General features: G+C 52.2%; 1 pseudogene; it reads right to left on the bottom strand.

The window, feature by feature from the left end:
• Positions 1-773: 773 nt before the first annotated feature.
• LOC106575014 (tRNA (cytosine(34)-C(5))-methyltransferase, mitochondrial-like) lies at positions 774-23104 on the bottom strand (annotated as a pseudogene).
• Between the last annotated feature and the right edge of the window lie 1568 nt (positions 23105-24672).

The following is a 24672-nucleotide window of genomic DNA, read 5'->3' as shown; positions in this document are numbered from 1 at the left end:
TCTTCCCATCACTTAACTGCTGTGGGTATTCAGCCAGTCGGCGGCTGCCCCTCCTTGCTTCCTATCATAACTGCTGTGGAAGTTGTTCCGTGCAATCGGCAGCCCCTCCTTCTTCTATCACAAGTCTTTGCTGTGGGTATAGCAGCCAATCAGCAGCCGCCACGGCTTCTTCCCATCATAACTTGCTATGGGTATTCGAAACCAATCAGCACCCGCCACTCAAGCTTCTTCCTCTAACTGGCACCGCTGTGGGTATTCAGCCAATCGGCCGCCACTCTTCTTCCTATCATAACTGCTGTGGGTATTCAGCCAATCAGCAGCCGCCACCCTTCTATCTTCCTATCATAACTGCTGTGGGTATTCAGCCAATCAGCAGCCGCCACTCGCCTTCTTCCTATCATAACTGCTGTGGGTATTCAGCCAATCAGCAGCCGCCACTCCTTCTTCCCATCATAACTGCTGTGGGTATTCAGCCAATCAGCAGCTGCCCTCCTTCTTCCTATCATAACTGCTGTGGGTATTCAGAGATCATTGTGATTATTTGTTATTTTATTTCACCTTTATTTAAGAGTTCAGTGAGTCTTATTGATGCCAGATAGGAACATGGGATAAGAGCATGTGAAACAAAGTGTGCATCCTAAATAGCACCCTATTCCCTATATATAGTGCACTACTTTAGACCAGGGCCCTATAGAAACCCTATTCCCTATATATAGTGCACTACTTTAGACCAGGGCCCTATAGAACCCTATCTATCCAGCACTACTTGTGTGTGCTATATAGAGTGCCATTGGAACACAGCCCTAGAGAGTTAGCTCGTTAGCAGTAGCCGTCATATGAAAACATGTTGCATTGTGGAATCCTTGAAGACCAGCCTCTGTGTCTGACATGCTCAGTCAGTGAGTCCTCTTGACGCATGACAGGAAGTCAGCGAGTCAATCAACCAGTCAGTGAGTCCTCTTGACGCATGACAGGAAGTCAGCGAGTCAATCAACCAGTCAGTGAGTCCTCTTGACGCGCGACAGGAAGTCAGCGAGTCAATCAACCAGTCAGTGAGTCCTCTTGACGCACGACAGGAAGTCAGCGAGTCAATCAACCAGTCAGTGAGTCCTCTTGACGCATGACAGGAAGTCAGCGAGTCAATCAACCAGTCAGTGAGTCCTCCTGACGCATGACAGGAAGTCAGCGAGTCAATCAACCAGTCAGTGAGTCCTCTTGACGCATGACAGGAAGTCAGCGAGTCAATCAACCAGTCAGTGAATCCTCTTGATGCGCGACAGGAAGTCAGCGAGTCAATCAACCAGTCAGTGAATCCTCTTGATGCGCGACAGGAAGTCAGCGAGTCAATCAACCAACCAACCAATCAGTGAATCCTCTTGATGCGCGACAGGAACATGGGTCCCCAGGTCCGACCCTGCTGTGGAACCACAAGGAGGCCTAACGAGGGGGTGTGGCCTAACGGGGTGAAGGTAAAGTGTTCCTGAAGTGGGAGGGCTAGCTCCTCCTCCAGGTCTTGAAGCTCCACCCCTGGACAGGTGTTTAGGACCGCCTCCACCACTTCCTGGTTCTCAGAGCGGGACAGCGTGCAGGTGGAGTAGACGACCACGCCCCCTGGACGCACCGCAGCCAGCGCAGACCTGGGGAACAGACAGGATGTGATGAGACAGGATGTGATGAGACAGGATGTGATGAGACAGATCAGTAGCAGCTGGAGGAGAGGGCTGTGGATTGATTTTTCAGGTGAAAGGTCAACATAAGCCTGGCCCAGGACTTATTTACACCTCCGGCCTCAGAAGTAGGAACACAAAACTCTGGTGTAAAACCCCACAGTGGAAAAGGGACAATGTAGGCCAGGTGTGTCTGTACGTTAGGCCAGGTGTGTCTGTACGTTAGGCCAGGTGTGTCTGTACGTTAGGCCAGGTGTGTCTGTGCGTTAGGCCAGGTGTGTCTGTGCGTTAGGCCAGGTGTGTCTGTGCGTTAGGCCAGGTGTGTCTGTGCGTTAGGCCAGGTGTATCTGTACGTTAGGCCAGGTGTATCTGTCACGTTAGGCCAGGTGTGTCTGTAACGTTAGGCCAGGTGTGTCTGTCGTAAGGCCAGGTGTGTCTGTGCGTTAGGCCAGGTGTGTCTGTGCGTTAGGCCAGGTGTGTCTGTACGTTAGGCCAGGTGTGTCTGTACGTTAGGCCAGGTGTGTCTGTACGTTAGGCCAGGTGTGTCTGTCGTTAGGCCAGGTGTATCTGTACGTTAGGCCAGGTGTGTCTGTGCGTTAGGCCAGGTGTGTCTGTGCGTGGCCAGGTGTCTGTCGTTGGCCAAGTGCTCTTAGGCCAGGTGTGTCTGTACGTTAGGCCAGGTGTGTCTGTGCGTTAGGCCAGGTGTATCTGTGCGTTAGGCCAGGTGTGTCTGTGCGTTAGGCCAGGTGTGTCTGTACGTTGGCCAGGTGTGTCTGTGCGTTAGGCCAGGTGTGTCTGTGCGTTAGGCCAGGTGTGTCTGTGCGTTAGGCCAGGTGTGTCTGTGCGTTAGGCCAGGTGTGTCTGTGCGTTAGGCCAGGTGTGTCTGTGCGTTAGGCCAGGTGTGTCTGTACGTTAGGCCAGGTGTGTCTGTTGCGTGGGCCAGGTGTATCTGTACGTGGGCCAGGTGTGTCTGTACGTTAGGCCAGGTGTGTCTGTACGTTAGGCCAGGTGTGTCTGTACGTTAGGCCAGGTGTGTCTGTGCGTTAGGCCAGGTGTGTCTGTCGTTGGCCAGGTGTGTCTGTACGTGGGCCAGGTGTGTCTGTACGTGGGCCAGGTGTGTCTGTACGTTAGGCCAGGTGTGTCTGTACGTTAGGCCAGGTGTGTCTGTGCGTTAGGCCAGGTGTGTCTGTACGTTAGGCCAGGTGTGTCTGTGCGTTAGGGCCAGGTGTGTCTGTACGTTAGGCCAGGTGTGTCTGTGCGTGGCCAGGTGTGTCTGTGCGTTAGGCCAGGTGTGTCTGTACGTTAGGCCAGGTGTGTCTGTGCGTTAGGCCAGGTGTGTCTGTGCGTTAGGCCAGGTGTGTCTGTACGTTAGGCCAGGTGTGTCTGTCGTTAGGCCAGGTGTGTCTGTACGTTAGGCCAGGTGTGTCTGTGCGTTAGGCCAGGTGTGTCTGTACGTTAGGCCAGGTGTGTGCTGTGCGTTAGGCCAGGTGTGTCTGTGCGTTAGGCCAGGTGTGTCTGTGCGTGGGCCAGGTGTGTCTGTACGTTAGGCCAGGTGTGTCTGTACGTTAGGCCAGGTGTGTCTGTACGTGGCCAGGTGTGTCTGTCCGTTGGGCCAGGTGTGTCTGTGCGTTGGCCAGGTGTGTCTGTACAGTGGGCCAGGTGTGTCTGTCGCGTGGCCAGGTCTGTCTGTCTCGACGTGGGCCAGGTGTGTCTGTGCGTTAGGCCAGGTATGTCTGTACGTTAGGCCATTTATGTCTGTGCGTTAGGGCCAGGTATGTTGTACGTTAGGCCAGGTATGTCTGTGCGTTAGGCCAGGTATGTCTGTGCGTTAGGCCAGGTATGTCTGTGCGTTGGGCCAGGTATGTCTGTGCGTTAGGCCAGGTATGTCTGTGCGTTAGGCCAGGTATGTCTGTGCGTTAGGCCAGGTATGTCTGTACGTTAGGCCAGGTATGTCTGCGCGTTGGCCAGGTATGTCTGTGCGTTAGGCCAGGTATGTCTGTGCGTTGGCCAGGTGTCTCTGTTCGTTAGTGGCCAGGTGTGTTGTACATGACCCGGAAAAATTATTTGTCTGTGCAGTAGACCCAGGTGCCCTCTCACGGTCTGAGCCAGGGTGTGTCATGAATTGGCTAAGCCAAATTATTGTCTATGCGTTAGGCCAGGTGTGTCTGTCTCGTTAGGCCAGTAAAGGTCTCTGTCGTTAGGGCTGGGATTGTCTGTGTTGGGCCAGGTATGTCTGTGCATGTAGTGCAGTGTATGTCTGTCGTGAGGCCAGGTTAACATGTCTTGTGCGTTAGGCCAGTTATGTCTGCTGTTAGGCCAGGTATGTCTCTGTGCGTTAGGCCAGGTAATGTTCATGGCTGCTAGTCAGGTATGGGTCTGTAAGCGGTTAGGCCAGGCATGTCTTTTCGCGCTGCTAGGCCAGGCGCGTCTATCACGTTAGGCCAGGTATGTCTGTTTGTGGGCCAGGTATGTCTGTATATTGCCGAGCTGGTTTGGTAATGGAATATTACAGCATGAATTCATACCTGAGCAGCTGTGTCTGTAGTGTGGGCAGCTGGCCCTGTCCCTCAGCCTCACAGCTCCTTCCTGAGTCCTCCTGTTCCACAGGAGAACAGCCAGCTGCGATCATTAGAACAAGGAGCATCCAGCAGCACCTGGGAGGGAGGGAGGAGGAGAGAGAGAGGGAGAGAGGGAGGAGAGAGAGAGAGAGAGAGAGAGAGAGAGAAGAGGGACAGAGAGGGGAGACAGAGAGAGAGATGGAGAGAGGAGAGAGAGAGAGAGAAGAGGGACAGAGATAAATGGTGAGACAACTGACTAGTATTCTAATTCAATGAAGAACACTAATGACACAACACAGGAAAGACCCCAGTCATGGTCTAGTCCCCTCCTCAGCCCTTTCCTGTTTCAAGAGCAGAGAGGAGAGGACAGAGAGGAGCAGAGAGAGGAGAGAAGGAAGAGGGACGGAGAGGAGAGAGGGAGAGGAGAGAGAGAGGAGGAGGAGAGGACAGAGAGGAGAGGAGAGAGAGAGGAGGAGAGAAGAGAGGAGAGGAAGAGAGGAGAGACGGAGAGGAGAGGACAGAGAGGAAGAGAGGAGAGGACAGAGAGGAGAGACGGAGAGGAGACGACAGAGAGGAGAGAGACAGAGAGGAGAGACGAGAGGAGACAACAGAGAGGAGACGACAGAGAGGGAGACGACAGAGAGGAGAGAACAGAGGAGAGGAGAGAACAGAGGAGAGGAGAGAACAGAGGAGAGGACAGAGAGGAGAGGAGAGGACAGAGAGGAGAGAACAGAGAGGAGAGGACAGAGAGGAGAATAGAGAGGAGAGGACAGAGAGGAGAGGACAGAGAGGAGAGGACAGAGAGGAGAGGACAAGAGGAGAGGACAGAGAGGAGAATAGAGAGGAGAAGACAGAGAGGAGAATAGAGAGGAGAGAGGAGAACAGAGAGGAGAGAGGAGAACAGAGAGGAGACAACAGAGAAGAGACAACAGAGAGGAGACAACAGAGAAGAGGAGAGAACAGAGGAGAGGAGAGAACAGAGGAGAGGAGAGAACAGAGGAGAGGAGAGAGAGAACAGAGGAGAGGAGAGAGGAGAACAGAGGAGAGAACAGAGGAGAGAACAGAGAGGAGAGGAGAGAACAGAGGAGAGGAGAGAACAGAGAGGAGAGGAGAGAACAGAGAGGAGAGGAGAGAACAGAGAGGAGAGGAGAGAACAGAGAGGAGAGGAGAGAACAGAGCAGAGAGGAGAGAACAGAGAGGGAGAGAACAGAGCAGAGAGGAGAGAACAGAGAGGAGAGAACAGAGCAGAGAGGAGAGAACAGAGAGGAGAGGAGAGAACAGAGAGAGAGGAGAGAACAGAGGAGAGGAGAGAACAGAGAGGAGAATAGAGAGGAGACAACAGAGAGGAGAGGAGAGAGGAGAACAGAGGAGAGAACAGAGAGAACAGAGGAGAGAACAGAGCAGAGAGGAGAGGAGAGAGGACAGAGAGGAGAATAGAGAGGAGACAACAGAGAGGAGAGGAGAGAGGAGAACAGAGGAGAGAGAGGATGAGTGTAATTTAGAGTCTCTGTGTGATGCTAAGTGACGATGTGAAGCTAGCTGCTGAGGGGGGATGAGATAGGATGGGTTTTCCTCCGGCGGGTAGAGACGTAGGCTCCTCTCCTTCACGGGGCCTCTCCAGTCAGGGAGACGGCGCTAATGAGTGCCACAGAGGAGAACAAGAGCTAATCCTATAGCCCTCTGTGGGAGAGGAGATTAGAGAGAGAGGCAGGGCGGGGCGAGAGGAAGAGGCAGGGGGAGAGAGGAAGAGAGGCAGGGGGAGAGAGGAAGAGAAGCAGGAGAGAGAGGAAGAGAAGCAGGGGAGAGAGGAAGAGAAGCAGGGGAGAGAGGAAGAGAAGCAGGGGGAGAGAGGAAGAGAAGCAGGGGAGAGAGGAAGAGAAGCAGGGGAGAGAGGAAGAGAAGCAGGGGGTGAGAGGAAGAGAGGCGGGGGAGAGAGGAAGAGAAGCAGGGGAGAGAGGAAGAGAAGCAGGGGAGAGAGGAAGAGAAGCAGGGGGAGAGGAAGAGAAGCAGGGGAGAGGAAGAGAAGCAGGGGGAGAGAGGAAGAGAGGCGAGGAGAGAGGAAGAGAAGCAGGGGGGAGAGAGGAAGAGAAGCAGGGGAGAGAGGAAGAGAAGCAGGACGAGAGAGGAAGAGAGGCAGGGGAGAGAGGAAGAGAAGCAGGGGGAGAGGAAGAGAAGCAGGGGGAGAGAGGAAGAGAAGCAGGGGAGAGGAAGAGAAGCAGGAGAGAGAGGAGAGAAGCAGGGGGAGAGAGGAAGAGAAGCAGGGGAGAGAGGAAGAGAAGCAGGGGGAGAGAGGAGGAGAAGCAGGGGGAGAGAGGAGGGGAGAAGCAGGGGGAGAGGAAGAGAAAACAGGGGAGAGAGGAAGGCAGGGGGAGAGAGGAAGAGAAGCAGGGGAGAGAGGAAGAGAAGCAGGGGGAGAGAGGAAGAGGAAGCAGGGGAGGGAGGAAGAGAGGCAGGGGAGAGGAAGAGAAGCAGGGGAGAGAGGAAGAGAAGCAGGGGGAGAGGAAGAGAAGCAGGAGAGAGAGGAAGAGAAGCAGGGGGAGAGAGGAAGAGAAGCAGGGTGAGAGGAAGAGAGGCGGGGGAGAGAGGAAGAGAAGCAGGGGAGAGAGGAAGAGAAGCAGGGGGAGAGGAAGAGAAGCAGGGGGAAGAGAGGAAGAGAAGCAGGGGAGAGAGGAAGAGAAGCAGGAGAGAGAGGAAGAGAAGCAGGGGGAGAGAGGAAGAGAAGCAGGGTGAGAGGAAGAGAGGCGGGGGGGAGAGAGGAAGAGAAGCAGGGGGGAGAGAGGAAGAGAAGCAGGGGGGAGAGAGGAAGAGAAGCAGGGGGAGAGGAAGAGAAGCAGGGGGAGAGAGGAAGAGAAGCAGGGGAGAGAGGAAGAGAAGCAGGGGAGAGGAAGAGCACACAAAGAATTATACCTACCTCGACATAAACATCAACCAGGTAGCTTCCACAAGGGGGAGGCAGGTAGCCTAGTGGTTAGAGTGTAGAGGGAGGCAGGTAGCCTAGTGGTTAGAGTGTAGAGGTGGCAGGTAGCCTAGTGGTTAGAGGTAGAGGAGGCAGGTAGCCTAGTGGTTAGAGGTGTAGAGGAGGCAGGTAGCCTAGTGGTTAGAGTGTAGAGGAGGCAGGTAGCCTAGTGGTTAGAGTGTAGAGGAGGCAGGTAGCCTAGTGGTTAGAGTGTAGAGGAGCAGGTAGCCTAGTGGTTAGAGTGTAGAGGGAGGCAGGTAGCCTAGTGGTTAGAGTGTAGAGGAGGCAGGTAGCCTAGTGGTTAGAGTGTAGAGGAGGCAGGTAGCCTAGTGGTTAGAGTGTAGAGGGTAGGTAGCCTAGTGGTTAGTGTGTAGAGGCAGGTAGCCTAGTGGTTAGAGTGTAGATGTTGCAGGTAGCCTAGTGGTTAGAGTGTAGAGGAGGCAGGTAGCCTAGTGGTTAGAGTGTAGAGGGGCAGGTAGCCTAGTGGTTAGAGTGTAGAGGAGGCAGGTAGCCTAGTGGTTAGAGTGTAGAGGAGGCAGGTAGCCTAGTGGTTAGAGTGTAGAGGAGGCAGGTAGCCTAGTGGTTAGGAGTGTAGAGGGGGCAGGTAGCCTAGTGGTTAGAGTGTAGAGAGCAGGTAGCCTAGTGGTTAGAGTGTAGAGGAGGCAGGTAGCCTAGTGGTTAGAGGTGTAGAGGAGGCAGGTAGCCTAGTGGTTAGAGTGTAGAGGCAGGGTAGCCTAGTGGTTGGAGTGTAGAGAGGCAGGTAGCCTAGTGGTTAGAGTGTAGAGGCGGCAGGTAGCCTAGTGGTTAGAGTGTAGAGGAGACAGGTAGCCTAGTGGTTAGAGTGTAGAGGGGGCAGGTAGCCTAGTGGTTGGAGTGTAGAGGGGGCAGGTAGCCTAGTGGTTAGAGTGTAGAGGAGGCAGGTAGCCTAGTGGTTAGAGTGTAGGAGGAGGCAGGTAGCCTAGTGGTTAGAGTGTAGAGGAGGCAGGTAGCCTAGCGGTTAGAGTGTAGAGGCAGGTAGCCTAGTGGTTAGAGTGTAGGGGAGGCAGGTAGCCTAGTGGTTAGAGTGTAGAGGAGGCAGGTAGCCTAGTGGTTAGAGGTGTAGAGGAGGCAGGTAGCCTAGTGGTTAGAGTGTAGAGGAGGCAGGTAGCCTAGTGGTTAGAGTGTAGAGGAGGCAGGTAGCCTAGTGGTTAGAGTGTAGAGAGGCAGGTAGCCTAGTGGTTAGAGTGTAGAGGAGGCAGGTAGCCTAGCGGTTAGAGTGTAGAGGTGGCAGGTAGCCTAGTGGTTAGAGTGTAGAGGCGGCAGGTAGCCTAGTGGTTAGAGTGTAGAGGAGGCAGGTAGCAGCCTAGTGGTTAGAGTGTAGAGGAGGCAGGTAGCCTAGTGGTTAGAGTGTAGAGGAGGCAGGTAGCCTAGTGGTTAGAGTGTAGAGGGGCAGGTAGCCTAGTGGTTAGAGTGTAGAGGGGCAGGTAGCCTAGTGGTTAGAGTGTAGAGGAGGCAGGTAGCCTAGTGGTTAGAGTGTAGAGGAGGCAGGTAGCCTAGTGGTTAGAGTGTAGAGGAGGCAGGTAGCCTAGTGGTTAGAGTGTAGAGGAGGCAGGTAGCCTAGTGGTTAGAGTGTAGAGGCGGCAGGTAGCCTAGTGGTTAGAGTGTAGAGGAGGCAGGTAGCCTAGTGGTTAGAGTGTAGAGGAGGCAGGTAGCCTAGTGGTTAGAGTGTAGAGGAGGCAGGTAGCCTAGTGGTTAGAGTGTAGAGGAGGCAGGTAGCCTAGTGGTTAGAGTGTAGAGGAGGCAGGTAGCCTAGTGGTTAGAGTGTAGAGGAGGCAGGTAGCCTAGTGGTTAGAGTGTAGAGGAGGCAGGTAGCCTAGTGGTTAGAGTGTGGGGAGGCAGGTAGCCTAGTGGTTAGAGTGTAGAGGAGGCAGGTAGCCTAGTGGTTAGAGTGTAGAGGAGGCAGGTAGCCTAGTGGTTAGAGTGTGGGAGAGGCAGGTAGCCTAGTGGTTAGAGAGTAGAGGCGGCAGGTAGCCTAGTGGTTAGAGTGTAGAGGAGGCAGGTAGCCTAGTGGTTAGAGTGTAGAGGCGGCAGGTAGCCCAGTGGTTAGAGTGTAGAGGAGGCAGGTAGCCTAGTGGTTGGAGTGTAGAGGAGGCAGGTAGCCTAGTGGTTAGAGTGTAGAGGCGGCAGGTAGCCTAGTGGTTAGAGTGTAGAGGCGGAAGGTAGCCTAGTGGTTAGAGAGTAGAGGAGGCAGGTAGCCTAGTGGTTAGAGTGTAGAGGAGGCAGGTAGCCTAGTTGTTAGAGTGTAGAGGAGGCAGGTAGCCTAGTGGTTAGAGTGTAGAGGAGGCAGGTAGCCTAGTGGTTAGAGTGTAGAGAGGCAGGTAGCCTAGTGGTTAGAGTGTAGAGGAGGCAGGTAGCCTAGTGGTTAGGAGTGTAGAGGAGGCAGGTAGCCTAGTGGTTAGAGTGTAGAGGAGGCAGGTAGCCTAGTGGTTAGAGTGTAGAGGAGGCAGGTAGCCTAGTGGTTAGAGTGTAGAGGGGCAGGTAGCCTAGTGGTTAGAGTGTAGAGGAGGCAGGTAGCCTAGTGGTTAGAGTGTAGAGGAGGCAGGTAGCCTAGTGGTTAGAGTGTAGAGGAGGCAGGTAGCCTAGTGGTTAGAGTGTAGAGGAGGCAGGTAGCCTAGTGGTTAGAGTGTAGAGGAGGCAGGTAGCCTAGTGGTTAGAGTGTAGAGGAGGCAGGTAGCCTAGTGGTTAGAGTGTAGAGGAGGCAGGTAGCCTAGTGGTTAGAGTGTAGAGGAGGCAGGTAGCCTAGTGGTTAGAGTGTAGAGGAGGCAGGTAGCCTAGTGGTTAGAGTGTAGAGGAGGCAGGTAGCCTAGTGGTTAGAGTGTAGAGGAGGCAGGTAGCCTAGTGGTTAGAGTGTAGAGGAGGCAGGTAGCCTAGTGGTTAGAGTGTAGAGGCGGCAGGTAGCCTAGTGGTTAGAGTGTAGAGGAGGCAGGTAGCCCAGTGGTTAGAGTGTAGAGGAGGCAGGTAGCCTAGTGGTTAGAGTGTAGAGGAGCAGGTAGCCTAGTGGTTAGAGTGTAGAGGGAGGCAGGTAGCCTAGTGGTTAGAGTGTAGAGGAGGCAGGTAGCCTAGCGGTTAGAGTGTAGAGGAGGCAGGTAGCCTAGTGGTTAGAGTGTAGAGGTGGCAGGTAGCCTAGTGGTTAGAGTGTAGAGGAGGCAGGTAGCCTAGTGGTTAGAGTGTAGAGGAGGCAGGTAGCCTAGTGGTTAGAGTGTAGAGGCGGCAGGTAGCCTAGTGGTTAGAGTGTAGAGGAGGCAGGTAGCCTAGTGGTTAGAGTGTAGAGGAGGCAGGTAGCCTAGTGGTTAGAGTGTAGAGGAGGCAGGTAGCCTAGTGGTTAGAGTGTAGAGGGGGCAGGTAGCCTAGTGGTTAGAGTGGAGAGGAGGCAGGTAGCCTAGTGGTTAGAGTGTGGAGGAGGCAGGTAGCCTAGTGGTTAGAGTGTAGAGGAGGCAGGTAGCCTAGTGGTTAGAGTGTAGAGGAGGCAGGTAGCCTAGTGGTTAGAGTGCATAGAGGAGGCAGGTAGCCTAGTGGTTAGAGTGTAGAGGAGGCAGGTAGCCTAGTGGTTAGAGTGTAGAGGAGGCAGGTAGCCTAGTGGTTAGAGTGTAGAGGAGGCAGGTAGCCTAGTGGTTAGAGTGTAGAGGAGGCAGGTAGCCTAGTGGTTGGAGTGTAGAGGAGGCAGGTAGCCTAGTGGTTAGAGTGTAGAGGAGGCAGGTAGCCTCAGTGGTTAGAGTGTAGAGGAGGCAGGTAGCCTAGTGGTTAGAGTGTAGAGGAGGCAGGTAGCCTAGTGGTTAGAGTGTAGAGGAGGCAGGTAGCCTAGTGGTTGGAGTGTAGAGGAGGCAGGTAGCCTAGTGGTTAGAGTGTAGAGGAGGCAGGTAGCCTAGTGGTTAGAGTGTAGAGGCGGCAGGTAGCCTAGTGGTTAGAGTGGAGAGGAGGCAGGTAGCCTAGTGGTTAGAGTGTGAGAGGAGGCAGGTAGCCTAGTGGTTAGAGTGTAGAGGAGGCAGGTAGCCTAGTGGTTAGAGTGTAGAGGAGGCAGGTAGCCTAGTGGTTAGAGTGTAGAGGAGGCAGGTAGCCTAGTGGTTGGAGTGTAGAGGAGGCAGGTAGCCTAGTGGTTAGAGTGTAGAGGAGGCAGGTAGCCTAGTGGTTAGAGTGTAGAGGAGGCAGGTAGCCTAGTGGTTAGAGTGTAGAGGAGGCAGGTAGCCTAGTGGTTAGAGTGTAGAGGGAGGTAGGTAGCCTAGTGGTTAGAGTGTAGAGGAGGCAGGTAGCCTAGTGGTTAGGAGTGTAGAGGAGGCAGGCAGCCTAGTGGTTAGAGTGTAGAGGGCAGGTAGCCTAGTGGTTAGAGTGTAGAGGAGGCAGGTAGCCTAGTGGTTAGAGTGTAGAGGACAGGTAGCCTAGTGGTTAGAGTGTAGAGGAGGCAGGTAGCCTAGTGGTTAGAGTGTAGAGGAGGCAGGTAGCCTAGTGGTTAGAGTGTAGAGGGGTAGGTAGCCTAGTGGTTAGAGTGTAGAGGAGGCAGGTAGCCTAGTGGTTAGAGTGTAGAGGCGGCAGGTAGCCTAGTGGTTAGAGTGTAGAGGAGGCAGGTAGCCTAGTGGTTAGAGTGTAGAGGAGGCAGGTAGCCTAGTGGTTAGAGTGTAGAGGAGGCAGGTAGCCTAGTGGTTAGAGTGTAGAGGAGGCAGGTAGCCTAGTGGTTAGAGTGTAGAGGAGGCAGGTAGCCTAGTGGTTAGAGTGGAGAGGAGGCAGGTAGCCTAGTGGTTAGAGTGTAGAGGAGGCAGGTAGCCTAGTGGTTAGAGTGTAGAGGAGGCAGGTAGCCTAGTGGTTAGAGGTAGAGGAGGCAGGTAGCCTAGTGGTTAGAGTGTAGAGGGGGTAGGTAGCCTAGTGGTTAGAGTGTAGAGGAGGCAGGTAGCCTAGTGGTTAGAGTGTAGAGGAGGCAGGTAGCCTAGTGGTTAGAGTGTAGAGGAGGCAGGTAGCCTAGTGGTTAGAGTGTAGAGGAGGCAGGTAGCCTAGTGGTTAGAGCGTTGGACTAGTTAACCGAAAGGTTGCTAGATCGAATCCCCGAGCTGACAAGGTACAAAATCTGTTATTCTGCCCCTGAACAAGGCAGTTAACCCACTGTTCCTAGGCCGTCATTGTAAATAAGAATTTGTTCATAACTGACTAGTTAAATAAAGGGTAAATAAAAAAGCCTGTGAACCATCTTCTATGTCATCGAAAGGAACATAAAACTCGACCTCCCAATTAGGATCTGGTAAATATGCTTTGCCCTCTATGGTTGTGAAATCTGTACTCCACAAAAATTGACAAAATGGGACAAAAACCCCCAGTCAATTGAGACTCTGCATGCAGAATGAGGACTGCAATACAGAGCAGAATGAGGACTGCAATACAGAGCAGAATGAGGACTGTAATACAGAGCAGAATGAGGACTGCAATACAGAGCAGAATGAGGACTGCAATACAGAGCAGAATGAGGACTGTAATACAGAGCAGAATGAGGACTGTAATACAGAGCAGAATGAGGACTGTCATACAGAGCAGAATGAGGACTGCCATACAGAACAGAATGAGGACTGTAATACAGAGCAGAATGAGGACTGCAATACAGAATGAGGACTGTATACAGAGCAGAATGAGGACTGTATCACAGAGCAGAATGAGGACTGCAATACAGAGCAGAATGAGGACTGTAATACAGAGCAGAATGAGGACTGCAATACAGAGCAGAATGAGGACTGCAATACAGAGCAGAATGAGGACTGCAATACAGAGCAGAATGAGGACTGTAATACAGAGCAGAATGAGGACTGCATACAGAGCAGAATGAGGACTGTAATACAGAGCAGAATGAGGACTGCAATACAGAGCAGAATGAGGACTGCATACAGAGCAGAATGAGGACTGTAATACAGAGCAGAATGAGGACTGTAATACAGAGCAGAATGAGGACTGTAATACAGAGCAGAATGAGGACTGCAATACAGAGCAGAATGAGGACTGTAATACAGAGCAGAATTAGGACTGCAATACAGAGCAGAATGAGGACAGCAATACAGAGCAGAATGAGGACTGTAATACAGAGCAGAATGAGGACTGCAATACAGAGCAGAATGAGGACTGCAATACAGAGCAGAATGAGGACTGCAATACAGAGCAGAATGAGGACTGCAATACAGAGCAGAATGAGGACTGTAATACAGAGCAGAATGAGGACTGCAATACAGAGCAGAATGAGGACTGCCATACAGAGCAGAATGAGGACTGCAATACAGAGCAGAATGAGGACTGCAATACAGAGCAGAATGAGGACTGTAATACAGAGCAGAATGAGGACTGCATACAGAGCAGAATGAGGACTGTAATACAGAGCAGAATGAGGACTGTAATACAGAGCAGAATGAGGACTGTATACAGAGCAGAATGAGGACTGTAATACAGAGCAGAATGAGGACTGTAATACAGAGCAGAATGAGGACTGTAATACAGAGCAGAATGAGGACTGCATACAGAGCAGAATGAGGACTGTAATACAGAGCAGAATTAGGACTGCAATACAGAGCAGAATGAGGACAGCAATACAGAGCAGAATGAGGACTGTAATACAGAGCAGAATGAGGACTGTAATACAGAGCAGAATGAGGACTGCAATACAGAGCAGAATGAGGACTGTAATACAGAGCAGAATGAGGACTGCAATACAGAGCAGAATGAGGACTGTAATACAGAGCAGAATGAGGACTGCAATACAGAGCAGAATGAGGACTGTCATACAGAGCAGAATGAGGACTGCAATACAGAGCAGAATGAGGACTGTAATACAGAGCAGAATGAGGACTGTAATACAGAGCAGAATGAGGACTGCAGTACAGAGCAGAATGAGGACTGTAATACAGAGCAGAATGAGGACTGTAATACAGAGCAGAATGAGGACTGCAATACAGAGCAGAATGAGGACTGCATATTTAACCAGACAAATCCGTTAAGAACTAACTGTTATTCACAATGACGGCCTACCCCCCCCCCTCGCCAAACACGGACGACGCTGGCCCTACGGGACTCCAGATCACGGCCGGGTTGTGATACAGCCCGGATCGAACCAGGGTCTGTAGTGACGCCTCTAGCACGAAGATGCAGTGCCTCAGACCGCCTTGAATGGCCTACACCATGAAGTTTTCACTTGTTATTTTCGCAAAACGAAAACAAAATGGTACCCTTGTGTGTGAGTACATTACTGTATCCATACTGGGACATTGTTTTTCAACAGGAAACGTCCAAAATAGCCAAGTGAGTCTTTAAACTGATCTGAGCTGTTGTGTTATTTACAAGCATTTCGCTACACGCGCAATAACATCTGCTAAACAGGTGTATGTGACCAATAAAATGGGATTTGATTTGATGACCGTTCAGAGGAACAAGAACTCCCCCTGTTGGAACTGCAAGTTGGAGGACGCTCACTTCAGAGGAATGAAAAACTGTTTAACATGACTCTTCCTCAATCCACGACTCCTTGCAGCCTGTCTCCTAGCCTCTTCTTAAACCCCATTGGATAAACCGGTCTGAAGGGGAGGGGAGCTTGGACCTTCTCCTCCAATACGGTTGAGAAGGAAGCAGGTAAGGAGATAGGATGCACGACAAACTGAGATGGAGACCTTGTGTCTTCGACGCAGGATAACGAGAAGAAAAAAATAAATATCTGTTTTCTTCCCTCACCTTGTCATACATTCCGGCTTCACTCTGCCCAAAGAGACGTCCATCCTGATTGGACACGGTGACAGTGCTGCTCAGCGATTGGGGATGAAGGATTCCAGGGTTTTGGCCAGCCAATCACGTCGGTGTGGGTCCATTTCATTACAACACAACAGAGCTGGAACACAACGGAAGATAAGACTGTAGCAATACAACCCTTTAACCCCCTACACCCTAACCCCTACACCCTAACCCCTACACCCCTAACCCTTACACCCTAACCCCTACACCCTAACCCCTTAACCCTACACCTTAACCCCTACACCCTAACCCCTTTATCCTCGACACCCTAACCCCTTTAGCCTCTACACCCTAACCCCCTTAGCCCCTACACCCTAACCCCTTTAGCCTCTACACCTAACCCCTTTAACCCCTACACCCTAACCCCCTTAACCCCCGCTACACCCTAACCCCTTTAACCCTACACCCCTAACCCCTACACCCTTAACCCCTACACCCCTAACCCCTACGCCCTAACCCCTGCCAACCCCTACACCCTAACCCCTACACCCCTTAACCCCTACACCCTTAGCCCCTACACCCTCCTAACCCCTACGCCCCTAGCCCCTACCCCCCCGCCCAACCCTTAGCCCCTACACCCTAACCCCTTAACCCCTACACCCTAACCCCTACACCCTTAACCCCTACACCCTAACCCCTCATAACCCCTACACCCTAACCCCTTAACCCCCTACACCCTAACCCCTTAACCCTACACCCTAACCCCTTAGCCCCTACACCCTAACCCCCTTTAGCCCCTACACCCTAACCCCTTTAGCCCCTGCACCCTAACCCCTTAGGCCCCTACACCCTAACCCCTAGCCCCTACACCCTAACCCCTTTAGCCCCTACACCCTAACCCCTACACCCTAACCCCTTTAGCCTCTACACCCTAACCCCTTATCCCCTACACCCTAACCCCTTATCCCCTACACCCTAACCCCTTAAGCCTCTACACCCTAACCCCTTAACCCCTACACCCTAAACCTCTACACCCTAATCCCTTTAGCCCCTACACCCTAATCCCTTTAGCCCCTACACCCTAACCCCTTTAGCCCCCTACACCCTAACCCCTCCACCCTAACCCCTCCACCCTAACCCCCCCACCACCCTAACCCCCACACCCTAACCCCTCCACCCTATCCCCCACACCCTAATCCCTCCACCCTAACCCCTCCACCCTAGCCCCTACACCCTAACCCCTTTAGCCCCTACACCCTAGCCCCCTCCACCCTAACCCCTCCACCCTAACCCCCCACACCCTAACCCCTCCACCCTATCCCCCACACCCTAATCCCTCCACCCTAACCCCTCCACCCTAGCCCCCTACACCCCTAACCCCTAACCCCTAACACCCTAACCCTACACCCTAACCCCTCCACCCTAACCCCCACACCCTAACCCCTCCACCCTATCCCCACACCCTAATCCCTCCACCCTAACCCCCTCCACCCTAGCCCCTACACCCCTAACCCCTACCTAACCCCTCCACCCTAACCCCTCACCCTAACCCCTCCACCCTAACCCCTTAACCCCTCCACCCTAACCCCTACACCCCAACCCCTCCACCCTAACCCCTACACCCTAACCATGTCCTGACCTGGGTCAGCAGTCTGTAGTATAGCCAAGGCCCCTACACCCTAACCCCTACACCCTAACCCCTTAACCCTACACCCTAACCCCACTAACCCCCTACACCCTAACCCCTAACCCCTACACCCTACCCCCTACACCCTAACCTGTCCTGACCTGGGTCAGCAGTCTGTAGTATAGCCAAGGCCCCTACACCCTAACCCCTACACCCTACCCCTACCCCTACACCCTAACCCCCCTAACCCCTACACCCTAACCCCTTACCCCCTACACCCCTAACCCCTTAGCCCCTACACCTAACCCCTTAGCCACCCTACACCCTAACCCCTTAGCCCCTACACCCTAACCCCTAACCCGCTACACCCTAACCCCTTACCCTTAACCCCTACACCTAACCCCTACACCCAACCCCTACACCCTAACCCCTACACCCTAACCCGCCTCACCTAACCCCTACGCCCTAACCTTAACCCCTACACCCTAACCCCTACACCCCTAACCCCTACACCCTAACCCCTACACCCTAACCCCTTAGCCCCTACACCTAACCCCTTAGCCCCTACACCCTAACCCCTAGCCCCTACACCCTAACCCCTTTAGCCAAGGCTCTACACCCTAACCCCCTATCCCCTACACCCTAACCCCTACCCTAACCCCTACACCCTAACCTGGGTCGGCATCTTTAGCCGGCTCTACACCCTAACCCCTACACCCCTACACCCTAACCCCTTAGCCCCTACACCCTAACCCCTACACCCTAACCCCTGGGTCAGCAGTCTAGTATAGCCAAGGCCTCTACACCCTAACCCCTAACCCTAGCCCCTACACCCTAACCCCGGCAGCCTGTAGTATAGCCAAGGCCTCCCACCCTAACCCCTACACCCTAACCCCTCGGTCAGCAGTCTGTAGTATAGCCAAGGCCTCTACACCCTGACCCCTCCACCCTAACCCCCACACCCTGACCCCTCCACCCTAACCCCTACACCCTAACCCCTCCACCCTAACCCCTACACCCTAACCCCTACACCCTAACCCACTGTAGTATAGCCAAGGCCCTACACCCTAACCCCTACACCCTAACCCCTACACCCTAACCCCTTCACAGCCTGTGTATAGCCAAGGCCTCACACCCTAACCCCTACACCCTAACCCCTCTCACCCTATCCCCCCAGCCTAACCCCTCCACCCTAACCCCTACCAGCCTAGCCCCTACACCCTAACCTGGGTCAGCCGCCTGCACCCTAGCCCCTACACCCTAACCCCTACACCCTAACCCCCACACCCTAACCCCTGTCGGTCACCCTGATCCCCTCACACCCTGGCCCTCTACACCCTAACCCCTACACCCTAACCCCTACACCCTAACCCCCTAACCCCTACACCCTAACCCTGACCTGGGTCAGCAGTCTGTAGTATAGCCAAGGCCTCTACACCCTGACCCCTACACCCTAACCCCTACACCCTGACCTGGGTCAGCAGTCTGTAGTATAGCCAAGGCCTCTACACCCTAACCCCTACACCCTGACCCCTAACCCCTAACCCTGACCTGGGTCAGCAGTCTGTAGTATAGCCAAGGCCTCTACACCCTAACCCCTACACCCTAACCCTGACCTGGGTCAGCAGTCTGTAGTATAGCCAAGGCCTCTACACCCTAACCTCTCCACCCTAACCCCTACACCCTAACCTCTCCACCCTAACCCCTACACCCTAACCCCTACACCCTGACCTGGGTCAGCAGTCTGTAGTATAGCCAAGGCCCCTACACCCTAACCCCAACCCCTACACCCCTAACCCCTACACCCTGACCTGGGTCAGCAGTCTGTAGTATAGCCAAGGCCTCTACACCCTGACCCCTACACCCTAACCCCTACACCCTGACCTGGGTCAGCAGTCTGTAGTATAGCGAAGGCCTCTACACCCTGACCCCTACACCCTAACCCCTACACCCTGACCTGGGTCAGCAGTCTGTAGTATAGCCAAGGCCTCTACACCCTGACCCCTACACCCTAACCCCTACACCCTGACCTGGGTCAGCAGTCTGTAGTATAGCGAAGGCTTTCCCTCCAGGAGCAGAGCAGAGATCCAGGACCCTGTCCCCCTCCTGTACCCCCAGGGCTAAGACAGGCAGCAGGGAGGCAGCGTTCAGCAGGTAGTAGGCTTTCAGCTGGCCCTGGCGGTGAGGAGGAGAGGGGTAACGCACAGGGGAAGGGTGGATGAAACACTGCAGGGAGGGAGGAAGAGGAGGAGGACCGGGGTGAGGCTGGGTGGGAGAGGGAGGGTGAGGCTGGGTGGGAGAGGGAGGGTGAGGCAGGTCTGTGTGGGGCAGTAGGCTGATGAAGCCTTGCCCTTGGAGGCGTTGTTTGACGTCTGACACAGCGGTAAAGCGGTTGAGCATCACTCCATACTGCCAACACCCAGGGTTCAACAGCACAGCCCTGTAGGAGGAGAGGAGAAGAGGCTGAGCATCACTCCATACTGCCAACACCCAGGGTTCAACAACACAGCCCTGTAGGAGGAGAGGAGAAGAGGCTGAGCATCACTCCATACTGCCAACACCCAGGGTTCAACAGCACAGCCCTGTAGGAGGAGAGGAGAAGAGGCTGAGCATCACTCCATACTGCCAACACCCAGGGTTCAACAGCACAGCCCTGTAGGAGAGAGGAGAAGAGGCTGAGCATCACTCCATACTGCCAACACCCAGGGTTCAACAACACAGCCCTGTAGGAGAAGAGGAGAAGAGGCTGAGCATCACTCCATACTGCCAACACCCAGGGTTCAACAGCACAGCCCTGTAGGAGGAGAGGAGAAGAGGCTGAGCATCACTCCATACTGCCAACACCCAGGGTTCAACAGCACAGCCCTGTAGGAGACAGGAGAAGAGGCTGAGCATCACTCCATACTGCCAACACCCAGGGTTCAACAGCACAGCCCTGTAGGAGAAGAGGAGAAGAGGCTGAGCATCACTCCATACTGCCAACACCCAGGGTTCAACAGCACAGCCCTGTAGGAGGAGAGGAGAAGAGGAGAAGAGGCTGAGCATCACTCCATACTGCCAACACCCAGGGTTCAACAGCACAGCCCTGTAGGAGAGAGGAGAAGAGGCTGAGCATCACTCCATACTGCCAACACCCAGGGTTCAACAGCACAGCCCTGTAGGAGAAGAGGAGAAGAGGCTGAGCATCACTCCATACTGCCAACACCCAGGGTTCAACAGCACAGCCCTGTAGGAGGAGAGGAGAAGAGGAGAAGAGGCTGAGCATCACTCCATACTGCCAACACCCAGGGTTCAACAGCACAGCCCTGTAGGAGAGAGGAGAAGAGGCTGAGCATCACTCCATACTGCCAACACCCAGGGTTCAACAGCACAGCCCTGTAGGAGGAGAGGAGGAGAGGCTGAGCATCACTCCACACTTGCCAACACCCAGGGTTCAACAACACAGCCCTGTAGGAGGAGAGGAGAAGAGGCTGAGCATCACCATACTGCCAACACCCAGGGTTCAACAGCACAGCCCTGTAGGAGGAGAGGAGGAGAGGCTGAGCATCACTCCATACTGCCAACACCCAGGGTTCAACAACACAGCCCTGTAGGAGGAGAGGAGAAGAGGCTGAGCATCACTCCATACTGCCAACACCCAGGGTTCAACAGCACAGCCCTGTAGGAGGAGAGGAGAAGAGGCTGAGCATCACTCCATACTGCCAACACCCAGGGTTCAACAACACAGCCCTGTAGGAGGAGAGGAGAGGCTGAGCATCACTCCATACTGCCAACACCCAGGGTTCAACAACACAGCCCTGTAGGAGACAGGAGAAGAGGCTGAGCATCACTCCATACTGCCAACACCCAGGGTTCAACAGCACAGCCCTGTAGGAGACAGGAGGAGAGGCTGAGCATCACTCCATACTGCCAACACCCAGGGTTCAACAGCACAGCCCTGTAGGAGACAGGAGAAGAGGAGAAGAGGCTGAGCATCACTCCATACTGCCAACACCCAGGGTTCAACAGCACAGCCCTGTAGGAGACAGGAGAAGAGGCTGAGCATCACTCCATACTGCCAACACCCAGGGTTCAACAGCACAGCCCTGTAGGAGACAGGAGAAGAGGAGAAGAGGCTGAGCATCACTCCATACTGCCAACACCCAGGGTTCAACAGCACAGCCCTGTAGGAGGAGAGGAGAAGAGGCTGAGCATCACTCCATACTGCCAACACCCAGGGTTCAACAGCACAGCCCTGTAGGAGACAGGAGGAGAGGCTGAGCATCACTCCATACTGCCAACACCCAGGGTTCAACAGCACAGCCCTGTAGGAGGAGAGGAGAAGAGGAGAAGAGGCTGAGCATCACTCCATACTGCCAGCACCCAGGGTTCAACAACACAGCCCTGTAGGAGACAGGAGAAGAGGAGAAGAGGCTGAGCATCACTCCATACTGCCAGCACCCAGGGTTCAACAACACAGCCCTGTAGGAGACAGGAGAAGAGGAGAAGAGGCTGAGCATCACTCCATACTGCCAGCACCCAGGGTTCAACAACACAGCCCTGTAGGAGACAGGAGAAGAGGAGAAGAGGCTGAGCATCACTCCATACTGCCAGCACCCAGGGTTCAACAACACAGCCCTGTAGGAGACGGGAGAAGAGGAGAAGAGGCTGAGCATCACTCCATACTGCCAACACCCAGGGTTCAACAGCACCTTTTCCCTTTGTCAGGGAGGTGACCAAGAACCCGATGGTCACTCTGACAGAGCTCCAGAGTTCCTCTATGGAGATGGGAGAACCTTTCAGAAGGACAACCATCTCTGCAGCACTCCACCAATCAGGCCTTTATGCTAGAGTGGCCAGACAGAAGCCATTCCTCAGTAAAAGGTACATGACAACCCGCTTGGAGTTTACCCAAAGGCACCGAGAAGACTCTCAGACAAGATTCCCTGGTTTGATGAAATCAAGTTTGAACTCTTTGGCCTGAATGCCAAGCGTGCCAAGTCTGGAGGAAACCTGGCACCATCCCTACGGTGAAGCATGGTGGTGGCAGCATCATGCTGGGGGGGATGTTTTTCAGCGGCAGGGACTGGGAGACTAGTCAGGATCGAGGGAAAGATGAACGGAGTACAGAGAGATCCTTGATGAAAACCTGCTGCAGGGCGCTCAGGACCTCAGACTGGGGTGAAGGTTCACCTTCCAACAGGACAATGACCCTATGCACACAGCCAAGACAAAGCAGGAGTGGCTTCGGGACAAGTCTCTGAATGTTCTTAAGTGGCCCAGCCAGAGCCCAGACTTGAACCCGATCGAACATCTCTGGAGAGACCTGAAAATAGCTGTGCAGCGACGCTCCCCATCCAACCTGACAGAGCTTGAGAGGATCTGCAGAGAAGAATGGGAGAAACTCCCCAAATACAGATGTGCCAAGCTTGTAGCTTTATACCCAAGAAGACTCGAGGCTGTAATCGCTGCCAAAGGTGCTTCAACAGAAGTACTGAGTAAAGGGTCTGAATACTTATGTAAATGTGATATTTCAGTTGTTTTAATTAAAAAAAAAATGCATTTGCAAAACTGTCTAAACCGGTTTGTTTTGTCATTATAGGGTATTGTGTGTAGATCGATGAGCCATTTTAGAATAAGGTTGTAACATAACAAAATGTGAGGGGGAAAAAGTCAATGAGGTCTGAATACTTCCAGAATGCACTGTATGTAGGCGGCAGGGTAGCCTAGTGGTTAGAGCGTTGGACAAGTTAGCTGAAAGGTTGATGGTTTAAATCCCCGAGCTGACAAGGTACACATCTGTCGTTCTGCCCCTGAACAAGACAGTTAACCCACTGTTCCTAGGCCGTCATTGAAAATAAGAATTTGTTCTTAACTGACTAGTTAAATAAAGGTATAGCGCACAACGTTAGACCAGGACCTATAGGGAATACGGTGCCATTTAGGAAACAGAGTTCTCATCCGATTTAAGTTCAGAGTAATAAAACGATTTATAATATTGTAATTGACACGTAATACTGTAGAAAAACGATTAAGAGGACGAGGTGAACGCTGACATACCTTGCAGACGGCCATAGGGGGCCAAGTTCCTGGCCGTACTGTTGGTCAAAACGGTCCAATATGACTTTACACACCCGCTTCTGTTTCTCGGGTCGGGAAGGAACCTGTGAGTTGGAGAGGAACACGTCTAGATTCAAACAGGATGGATGGCTGATAGAGTATAACTCATTTAGTTGATCAAATAACCAACAGTTTGTCATCGTTAATACCAGAAACGTATCGTCTGCTGGTCCTATACGTGTATTCGTATGATCCAACTTTACCCGTTCGGTCGGAACAGTTCGCTCCTCTCTCGACAGGTCCTGTCCACGGTCGGAACCGATAACGGAGTTGCACGACAGTAATCTCAGACATTTCAACGACTGAGAAAGTCTCCGCTGTAGAATAAATACATCTCCCGAGACTAAACGTCTAAACATTTCATAAATTAATCCGAATTCATCGATTTAAGCAAACGGTTAAATGACCGATTTCTAGTAAGTGTTTTCCTTTAGACACGTCCGTCTCTTATAAATGTCCCCCTTCTCCTTGGCTGTTTTAAACTCAGTTCCCCTCCCTAACATCAAGCAAAATTGAGACCCAAAGACTTTGGAATAGATACGGGTACAAATCATATACACCTCATTCAGGGTCTTTTCTTTATTTTTTACTATTTTCTACATTGTAGAATAATAGTGAAGACATCAAAACTATGAAATAACACATATGGAATCATGTAGTAACCAAAAAAAAGTGTTAAATGAAAATATATTTTATATTTGAGATTTGAGATTCTTCAAAGTAGTCACCCTTTGCCCTGATGACAGCTTTGCACACTTTTGGCATTCTCTCAACCAGCTTCACCTGGAATGCTTTTCCAACAGTCTTGAAGGGAGTTCCCACATATGCTGAGCACTTGTCGGCTGCTTTTCCTTCACTCTGCGGTCCGACTCATCCCAAATTGGGTTGATGTCGGATGATTGTGGAGGCCAAAACAGTTAGGAATAGAGACAAGGGTACAAATCATATACGCATTTATTAGAATTTCATAACAAAAATTTACAAGGTAGAAAATGTGACTATGAAATCCCAAGAACGTAGCTGTGTGACTAAAGCATTGTTATGGAAATATACAAGCTACATTCACATGGTAAGGTGTGGCCTACAGTCATACAATAAATGGACATGATACATGTAGTGTAGAAACGGGGTCAGTCTCGATGCAGTGTAGAAACGGTGGACTTAGCAACACTCTGGACCAGAGCTAGACAAAGGACAGACAGAAGAGTGGCTCTGGTCCAGGGCTAGACAAAGGACAGACAGAAGAGTAGCTCTGGTCCAGGGCTAGACAAAGGACAGACAGAAGAGTAGCTCTGGTCCAGGGCCTGTTCCTCTACTAGGGGACTGAGTAACAACACTCTGGACCAGAGGTAGACAAAGGACAGACACAAGAGTAGCTCTGGTCCAGGGCTGAGGGGTAATATACATGTATAAAGTCAGGTCCATGAACTATGATGTACCAGCTCATATACATCAACAATACAGGACCAAAAACAGTCAAAATATCATTCAAGTGTCATCATTGAAAGCTATATGTTGTGAGAAGACATTTTCAAATGACTGTAGAGAGTACAGTATGTAGGGAATATAACATTACAGGATGTAGAGTACAGTATGTAGTGAATATAACATTACAGACTGTAGAGTACAGTATGTAGGGAATATAACATTACAGACTGTAGAGTAGTGAATATAACATTACAGACTGTAGAGTAGTGAATATAACATTACAGACTGTAGAGTAGTGAATATAACATTACAGACTGTAGAGTAGTGAATATAACATTACAGACTGTAGAGTAGTGAATATAACATTACAGACTGTAGAGTAGTGAATATAACATTACAGACTGTAGAATACAGTATGTAGTGAATATAACATTACAGACTGCAGAGTACAGTATGTAGTGAATATAACATTACAGACTGTAGAGTACAGTATGTAGGGAATATAACATTACAGACTGTAGAGTACAGTATGTAGGGAATATAACATTACAGACTGTAGAGTAGTGAATATAACATTACAGACTGTAGAGTATAGTACAGTATGTAGATGAATATAAC

Source organism: Salmo salar, chromosome ssa17, assembly GCF_905237065.1.
Source record: "Salmo salar chromosome ssa17, Ssal_v3.1, whole genome shotgun sequence".
Classification (NCBI taxonomy): domain Eukaryota; kingdom Metazoa; phylum Chordata; class Actinopteri; order Salmoniformes; family Salmonidae; genus Salmo; species Salmo salar.
The sequence above is the reverse complement of the archived record's forward strand: the minus strand, read 5'-3'. Positions and strand labels throughout refer to the sequence as shown.